This window comes from Rattus rattus, chromosome 14 (genome assembly GCF_011064425.1).
Source record: "Rattus rattus isolate New Zealand chromosome 14, Rrattus_CSIRO_v1, whole genome shotgun sequence".
NCBI classification, from domain to species: domain Eukaryota; kingdom Metazoa; phylum Chordata; class Mammalia; order Rodentia; family Muridae; genus Rattus; species Rattus rattus.
The window spans coordinates 28,052,201-28,061,795 of NC_046167.1; the positions used below are offsets into that span (position 1 = coordinate 28,052,201).

Consider the following 9,595-nt stretch of genomic DNA (forward strand, 5'->3'; position numbering starts at 1 on the left):
ATTATCTGAAAGGAAACTGGTCCATGAAAGCAGAGCAACTATCAAGACAATCGCTGATGCAGATTGCTGTCCTCAACAGCACTAGGCTGGACCCCATCACAGTTGAAGACTTTACCTCATGGATTAACAATGCTTTCTCCCTTTTCAAGGAGTGGGCGGGCATGTTTGTCCCGGGGAGCTATTGTCCTCCTGGGTTGCGGAGTAGGTCTCTGGCTTATTGGCCGTTTAAAAAGAGAACGTGCCAGACACAAAGTGGTTGTTTACCAGGCTATGACCACCATTAAAAAGGGTGCTTCTCCCAACATATGGCTGGCCTCTTTGAAAGATCAAGAGTTCGCCCTAGATCATTTTTGTCACAGTCATGTGGAGTCATTGTATCCAGGGACGGGCAACTTTCCTCAAGCTCGGACCAAACCGAGACACGGGGCCCGGTGGCAATAGGGTAACTCTATGACGGGTAAGGCCGAGTTTGGATGAGAACGACCTAAGACAGGAGCAATGACAAGATTGACGTGACACCCAGATCTAGACCAGTCATTTTATGAAACAAAAAAGGGGGAGATGTAGAGAGCGGCGCAGCAAAACAAAGATGGCGCCGACATCCAGCCTTGTCTGGATATAAACGACTTACTGCGCATGTGCAGGCTTGTCTCCTTACTAGGTCTCCCTCTAGTGGTGAACAGCGGTACTGCACATGTGCGGTTTATGCACCAGGTGTCAGTTGACCCGTTAATATGCTAATGAGGTGATTCATTCTCCGCCAATCCCTGGAGGACAAGTAGTGGGGTGATCCAAACCCCACCAATCCCTGAGATAATTAGCATACTGTTGTTCTATATAAAGCCCGATTTTGCTGCTCGGGGTCCCTGTTCAAGAGAGCTGTAACACTAAGAAGAGCTGTAACACAGTAAAGGCTTGTTCGCAGAAGAATCCTGTTGCCGCGCGTCGTTCTTGCTGGCGGGACATTGGGCGCGCGACAATGCACTGCCCTGAGCAGACCTGGGGCACTGGTTCCACATCCACTGACTCAACACCCAAAGGAAGCCAGATTCCCAGGTGCTTTAACGTGCCCAGGATCAGAGGTGAGAAGGCCACAACAACTACCCCAACATCCAAAGTAACTGAGACCCGGAGGATCCAGGGATATAAGAACCCTGCCCAACCAGTGGCATGGGTTCCTTCCGGTCTGAACCAGTGTCTGAGCAGACCTTGGGCGCTGGCTCTGCACCCACTTCTACAAAACCCAAAGGGAGCCCGACTTCCAGGTACTCTGAAACACCCAGGATCACAGGAGAGGCCACAACATCTGCCCCAACACCTGCCCCCACACCCAGAGTAACTGGAACCCTCAGGATCACAGGAATCCTGACCCAGCCAGTGGCATGGGCTTCTACCAATCTGAACCAGTCCCCTGGGCGCTGTCTCTGCACCCAGTCCAACCACGCCCAGAGAAAGCCCAACTCCCAGGCACTCTAATAGACCCAGGATCAGAGGTGCTCTGAAACCCCAGGGTCACAGGATCACAGGATAACAGGATCACAGAGAAAGCTGGATTCCCAGGAGATCAGACACAACCCGGAGCATTAGACTTCTGGCACACTCAAGATCACAATTGAGGCCACAACACCTTTCCAGCATAACTGAGACCCACACAGGAACCAGGGATACATGAAATCCCGCCTATCTAGATGTGCGGGTCCCTTCCAGCTTACACCTGTGCCCAGAGCAAACCCAGGGATCTGGCTCTGCACCCACTCCTGAGACATCCTGAAAACCTTGACTCCCAAGAGCTCTGACACAACAGAATCTCATGATCACATTATCCCAGAATCACAGGATCACAGAGCCAGCTGGACTTCAAAGAGTTCTGACACAATCAGGATCACAGGAGGCACAGGCTGCAGTCAGAGACAGCAAGGGCATGTAACATGTGGGATAACCAGATGGCAAGAGGCAAGCACAGGAACAAAAGCAACAGAAACCAAAGCTACATGGCATCATCAGAACCCAATTCTCCCACCACAGCAAGTCCTGGATACACCATCACACCAGATAAGCAAGATTTGCATTTAAAATCATATATCATGACGATGACAGAGGAATTTAGGAAGGACATAAATAAATCACTTAAAGAAATACAGAACAACACAAGTAAACAGGTAGAATCCTAAAAGAGGAAAAAGTAAAAATCCCTTTAAAAATTACAAAAAAAAAAACAATACAAAACAAAAAAAAAAAAAACAAAAAAAAACAGCCAAATGAGTGAAGGGATTGAACAAAACCATCCAGGATCTAAAAATGGAAATAGAAACAATAAAGACATCATAAGGGATAAAACCCTGGAGACAGAAAAAACCTAGGAAAGAGATCGGAAGTCATAGATGCAAACATCACCAACAGAATACAAGAGATAGAGGAATACAGGTGCATAAAATACCATAGGAGACATTGAGACAACAGTCAAAGAAAACACAAAATGCCCAGAAACTCCCAACCCAAAATATCCAGAAAATCCAGGACACAATGAGAAGACCAAAGCTAAAGATAATAGGTATAGAAGATAGTGAAGATTCCCAATTTAAAGGACCAGTAAATATCTTCAACAAAATTATAGAAGAAAACTTCCCTAATATAAAGAAGAATTCCAAATAGACTGGACCAGAAAAGAAACTCCTTCCATCACATAATAATCACAACACCAAATGCACAAAACAAAAAAGAGTATTAAAATCAGTTAAGAAAAAGGTAAGTAACATATAAGGGCAAACCTACTAGAATTATAGCAGAGTTGTCAACAGAGACTATAAACGCCAAAAGATCCTGGGCAGATGTCATACAGACCCTAAGAAAACACAAATGATATCCCAGGCTACGATACCCAGCAAAACGCTCAATTAACATAGATAGAGAAACCAACATATTTCATGACAAAACCAAATTTACACAATATCTTGACACAAATCCAGCCCTACAAAGGATAACAGACGGAAAACTCCAAAACAAGAAAGGAAACTGCACCCTACAAAAGAAAGCCTTACAAACATAATTCCACCTCTAACAACAAAAATAACAGGAAGCAAAATCACTTTTTCTTAATATCTATTAACATCAATGAATTCCATTCCCTGGATACATAAACAGGACCCAGCATTGTGCTGCATACAGGAAACCCACTTCAGTGACAAAGACGAAGACACTACCTCAGAATAAAAGGCTGGAAAAAATTTTCCAAGTAATGATCCCAAGAAACAAGCTGGAGTAGCCATTCTAATATCAAATAAAATCGACTTTCAACCAAAAGTTCAAGAAAGATTAAGGCAAGACACTTCATACTTGTCAAAGGAAAAATTCACCAAGACAAACTCTCAATTATGAACATCTATGCTCCAAATGCAAGGGCACCCACATTCATAAAAGAAACTTTACTATAGCTCAAAGCAAACATTGTAACTCACACAATAATAGTGGGAGATTTCAACACCCCACTCTCATCAATGGACGGATCATGGAAACAGAAACTAAACAGAGACACAGAGAAACTAACAGAAGTTATGAACCAAATGAATTTAACAGATATCTCTAGAACATTTCATCCTAAAACAAAAGAATATACCTTCTTCTCATGATACCTTCTCCAAAACTGACCATGTAATCGGTCACAAAACAAGCCTCAAAAGATACAAAAAGATTGAAATGATCCCATGCATCCTATCAGATCACCACTGACTAAGGCTGGTCTCCATTAATGACAAAAACAACAGAAAGCATGCATACACGTGGAAGCTGAACAATGCTCTACTTAATGAAAACTTGGTCAAGGAAGAAATTAAGAAAGAAACTAAAGACTTTTTAGAATTTAATGAAAATGAAGGCACGACATACCAAAATTTATGAGACACAAACAGTACTAAAAGGAAAATGCATAGCTCTGAATGCCCCCAAAAGGAAACTTGACAGCACACCTGAAAGCTCTAGAACAAAAAGAAGCAAATACACCCAGGAGGAGTAGACATCAGGAAATAATCAAACTCAGGACTGAAATTAAGTAGAAACAAAAAGAAATATACAAAGAATCAACCGAACAAGGCCCTTTGCCTTTTGATGGGATCACTCTGTAGCTCAGGCTGGGCCTCTCTCTGTCACTGTACCACAGGTGGACAGAACCTATGCTCAACTGTTTAGATACATGTTTGATGATAATTTTTCTATTTTTCATAAGTAATGAAATCTCATTTTCTTATTTTTAATAAAATCATTTATTATTACTGTTCCTCATGTGTGTGCGGCATACATGTGCGTGCCACAGTATGACTATGGAGGTCCTTTCAGGACTCAGTTTTTCCCTTCTGTTAAGGGATCCAGGGATCAAACTCAGGCTGTCAGGCTTGTATACAAACAGTTTTACCAGCAGAACCATCTTGTTGGTCCCAGAAAGGATAAGCGAGTATCTTAGTTGGGGTTTTCCTACTGCGAAGAGACACCGTGACCAAGGCAAGTCTTACAAGGACAACATTTAACTGGGACTGGCTTACAGGTTCAGATTATCATCAAGGCAAGAGCATGGCAGCATCCAGGCAGGCATGGTGTAGGAGGAGCTGAGAGTTCTACATCTTCATCTGAAGGCTGCTAGCAGAAGACTGACTTCTAGGCAGCTAGGACAAGGGTATGAAAGCTCTGAAGCAGGGGACACCTTGAAGAGAAAAGCCTCGCATTGAAGAATTGCTAGAAGGGAGAACTGTATTTAAGGAAAACTTCAAAGAAAAAATCAGTCTTCTGCTGGATAGAGGGTTACTAGGCAACAAGTGATGCTTGGTATTGAGAGGTCGAGCTTAGGGCCGACATGGAAAAAGGATGTCCTTTGCTGGTTCTCAGGGGGTCTAACACAGAGAATCAAAGCAGTGGCTTCCTTCTTAACCATAGCAGGTGGAGTACAAAGCTAAATTAATCAAATACGCAGCTCTAGTCTCCGCCTGGTACTAATCTGGAAGCTAGAAGACATTACAAACATAGGCCTGACTGGTGATAGACACTGAAAATCTCTAAGCTGTAAGTTCATTGACTTCCTCTAGTCTTACTGATTGGCCCGGACTAAACTAGTTGATTCGCTCTAAACAGTGCTGCTGAGGAAGATCTAGAATGGGAGAGCACAAGCAGCATGATTCCAAAGGCATATTAGGAACAGGCTGGATTCTGCAGGTAATTAACCAAGTACTCGGTACAGCGTTGGTAGTAAGTCAGTTACCCCAGAAGATCCAGAACCTCCTCTTTGAGTCAGGCCTGCTCACCGTCCCCTGTCCTTTTCCAGTTTGTAGGTACTCTGTCTGCTATGTCACTCGTTGTGAAAAACATGGCTATGAATTCTACTTACCTGTGATGGTACAGGAGAAAGCATGACTTAAGCAGAGGCTTGGAAAGTGTTTGTGCCCAGGGACTCACTTTCCTCCTGCTGGGGAGCCCAAGACACCAACAAGTCTCCGAAGGGAATAAAAGCCATTGCAGAATTGGGGGGTTTCTGGTGTTGACCAGTCTCCAAGAAGGCCATTATAGCCAGTCACTCTGACTGCTCCATAGAGAGGGGAAATGAGGGAGTCCAACTCAATGTCCAAGCAGCCCTTGTCCTCCAAGCAGGAAAGGGATAGGGCTGAGAAGCGAGGCCCAGGCAGGCAGGGCAAGCAACCTCCAGACGAGGCCAGTAAAGTGTCAACATTGAAGAGACCTCAAGGCCAGCGGGTTAAAAGAGAGCAAAGATAAAGGTGCTGCTAAAACATGGAAAATTACCCTAGCTTCAGGAAGAAACCAAGGTGCAGACCAAAAAACATAGGGAAGGAGAAACATGAGGTCATCTCTCAGGGGTCCTTGGAGGAGGAGCAGGGACGACACATAGAGAGCCGCATGCTCTTTGGCTATCAAGGGCCCATGTCCTTCTGACAAACCCCAGTTGGCTGACCTGGCAGCAGCAGGTGTGATCAATGTTTAGATCCCAGCATGCCCCCACCAAATTGTCACCGAGTAGGTTTTGTGCCACTGCTGCCTTACTTTACCTAGCTCCTGCACTAGGTTGGACTACAGAAAGTCGGGCAAATGTTGACCCCGCCCACCTTGCCCTCACGTAGGACCTGATGAAATGATGGATGGAACGTACCACCTATCTCCATGGTTAGATCCTGTTCTCTGGCCTTCACGGAGCACCAAGTTGACTCCACTGCTCTGACATCAGGCTGATCACTTGCTCCAGGGGGGCACTAATGAGGATCTAGCCTTGCCCCTCCTCCTCTTGCTCTTCTCTGCTCCTAAAGGTTCAGATTCCATCTTTTCCTCTGTTCACAAACTACCTCTGGACAGTTGTGTTGATTTTTTTTTTTGTTTGATTTTCATTCTTTGACACCCACCATTGTAGCTGCTCCTGGCACCAAACTTAGTCATCTTTCCCAAGACACTCTAGACGGAAGGGAGGCTGGGGTGCAACAGGCTTGTTACTGACTATCCCAACCCAGGGAAGATGGGGCCCTGCCCCTTGGATGCTGCAGCACAGAGGAGGGGCACTTTGATGAGACAGAGATATGGAGACCATCTTCCCCCTTTGTTATGTGATGGGAGTGGCTGGTATTTGTCCCAGTCTGGGGATCCCCCTTTGGGTTCTTATTTGCAGTATACTTGAATAAAAAATTAGTCTTTTCTGGAGAAAAAAAATAAAGGTAGCCATTGTAGCCAGTTCAGCCTCCCTAGGTGGGTCCCACACTTACACCTAGCTGGCCTATATAGAACAAAGATGCTCAATCTGCTATGCTACAATTATGACGGAAGAATTGATCATTGCTTTAAGCAGTTACATATTGGAGGTGATTTTTAAGACAATTAACATGACACCATTACTCAAGAATAGATAGCCAAATTTCACTGTTCAAACAGAAAATGGTATCATGAATTCTAGCACATCTACATCATGTGGAGGTTGCTATGGTTTCAATGTGTCCCCTAAGAGACACAAGTGGGAAGCTTAATCACCAGTGGGAAAGCATTGGGAAATAGAGTCTAATAGGAAGGGGTTGTTAATGGGCTTGTTCCTGCTTTGAAAAAGCCTGGAGTGGCAAGCTCACTCTCCTGAACTGTCGTTGCCCTTTCCGCAAGGGCTAACAGAGCAAGAAGACGCTCATTAGACACTGGTCACAGTCTCCAGAATCATGAAACAATAAGTTACTGTTCGTTTTAAATTGCCCAGAACCAGTCTGTCATATTTTGCTACGGTGCTACAAAATGAACCAGAGTGATTTTTTTGAAGACTAAAGTCAGTGTGCTATAGCTTTCTACATAATTCATTATGTTTTAAAAGCAAGAGTTAAAATATGAGACATAAATATAGTCAAGTGGTCCTTAAGAACTTGAATATTTTCTATAACTAAACCCAAGGAGCAGTAACCGTTGCGTCTGGATCCTGATCCAACAGCATCTGTGAATGAAGTCTTTGCCCATCACATTACCCGCTGTCTATCTGCCCTACTTTGTCCTGCAACAACAGAGCTGAGAAGTTGAGACATAGACCATGAGACTCCATGGTATGAAATACAGTCATCCCTTAACAGAAAATGTTATCAGCTCCTGTTCCATACATAGTTAAAATATTATACTAAGTTACCCACCGTGGTACATTCTTACCATGACCACCACTACTGTAGCCCACAGAAGCAAGAGGAAAGTAACTTTCTCTTCTTTTAGAGATTTATTTAGTTTTATTTTATGTGCATGAGTATTTTTTAAAGGGATTTTTTTTTTAAAAAGGAGTTATTTATTTGTTTTATGTAAGTACATTGGACACTGTCGATGTCTTCAGACACACCAGAAGAGGGCATCTGATTTATTACAGATGATTGTTATCCATCATGTGGTTGCTGGGAATTAAACTCACAAAATCTGGAAGAGCAGTCAGTGCTCTTAACCACTGAGCCATCTCTCCAGTCTGAGTATTTTTTTCTGTAAGTGTGCCACATGCGTGCAGTGCTCAAAATGCCAGAAGATGGTGACACATACCCTGGAACTGGAGTTTCGGGCACTTGTGATTGTGGGTGCTAAAAACTGAATCCAGGTTCTCTATGAGGGTAGCCAGTGCTCTTAGTGAGCAAGCCATCTCTTAGTCCCTAGTAACTCTATTGATGAAAGAGTAGGTTTCTAACACTGTGTGTGTACCTGTGTGCATGTGTGCATATACATGGAGGTCAGAGAGAGTCAGTTTTCTCCTTCCACCATGCACACCCCAGGGACTGAACTCAGATCATCAGAGCTAGTAGCTAGCACCTCTACGCCTTAGGTATATCTTTAAAATCCTTTTTTCCCATCTGAAACCCCCATCCCTAGGCGTGGTTCTACTTTCTCAGCCACTGAAAAATCACTTAAGATATTAAACACTGTGTTTGTCATTGCCTGAACTTTATGTGTTTCATAGCAGCCTGGTGACTTTATTTAAAGTCCCAAATTAGTGCAAGTAAGCCCATATACCTCCATGTTGCCTATTTGGATGGCATATACCAATGAGAAGAATGGACTCTAAGGAAAATATCAGAATCCCACTCAATAAATGTCTTCAGAAATGAAGAAAATACGGTCCCATTATTTTATAATAGCAAATACCAGGCCTCCCGTTTGGATGTATATAATTCTACATTTAAAATATCTTGGACCTCAGAGATGGCTCAGCCATTAAGAGTGAGTACCAACTCTACCTCAGAACCTGAGTTCAGTTCCCAGTGTCCTTGGTGGTTCACAGCTGCCTGTAATTCCAGCTCTGGGAAGACTTAAAGCCCCAACCTCTGTTGTGCACCCAACAATAATACTACTAATAACAACAACACAACAACAACAACAAGCTTTACAAATAATGTGTCTTCTTGGGCAGGCAGTAAGTTTACAAAAATTAGATATGAGAAAAATATAGGTAGTTTTAAGGACAATTTTAAGAGAACACAGACCCGAGATCTGGGGAGTTGTGAATACAATGGAGGTCAGAGCACTAAATTTTGTCTCAGAACTGTGCAAGCATGGGCACTAGCCCACTGTGTGTGTGTGTGTGTGTGTGTGTGTGTGTGTGTGTGTGTGTGGGTGTGTGTGTGTGTATGAATCTGTTTCTACCACACCACGAAGCTTCCAACATTATCACTCTTGTACAGTTTCAAGATGATGCACCTAAATATCAGATTTGTGTGTCTATGTGTCCATGTGTCTGTCTCTCTCCCCATGTCTCTCTCTCTCTCACACACACGCACAAAGTATATATATATATGTCTGTCTATCTATCTCTGTTTGCCTCCTTATAGCTCTAATCTCTCTTCCTGAAATTGTATTATTTCTGTTCAATAAGCATTTTTTGACCCAATTGATAAGATATAATTGCCCACCTAAACATACAGAGCCCAGTACCATCCATCCCTTAAGAATATTAATAACAACCTGTAAATACACAGAGTGGAATCTTAATGTCACCTTTCATGTTGTCTACCGGCTACCCTCTCTGTCCCTCCTGTTTCTTCGTCAATAAGCATCTTAATTTATGACTCTAACTTTTATCTTTGATAAAAGAAATTTCTATTTGGGCTGTTTCCCTGAC

At 43.3% G+C, this 9,595-nt stretch overlaps 1 pseudogene; it reads left to right on the top strand.

The window, feature by feature from the left end:
* The first annotated feature begins 5,580 nt into the window (after nt 1-5,580).
* Nucleotides 5,581-5,928, top strand: LOC116883980 (annotated as a pseudogene).
* The last annotated feature ends 3,667 nt before the right edge of the window (nt 5,929-9,595 follow it).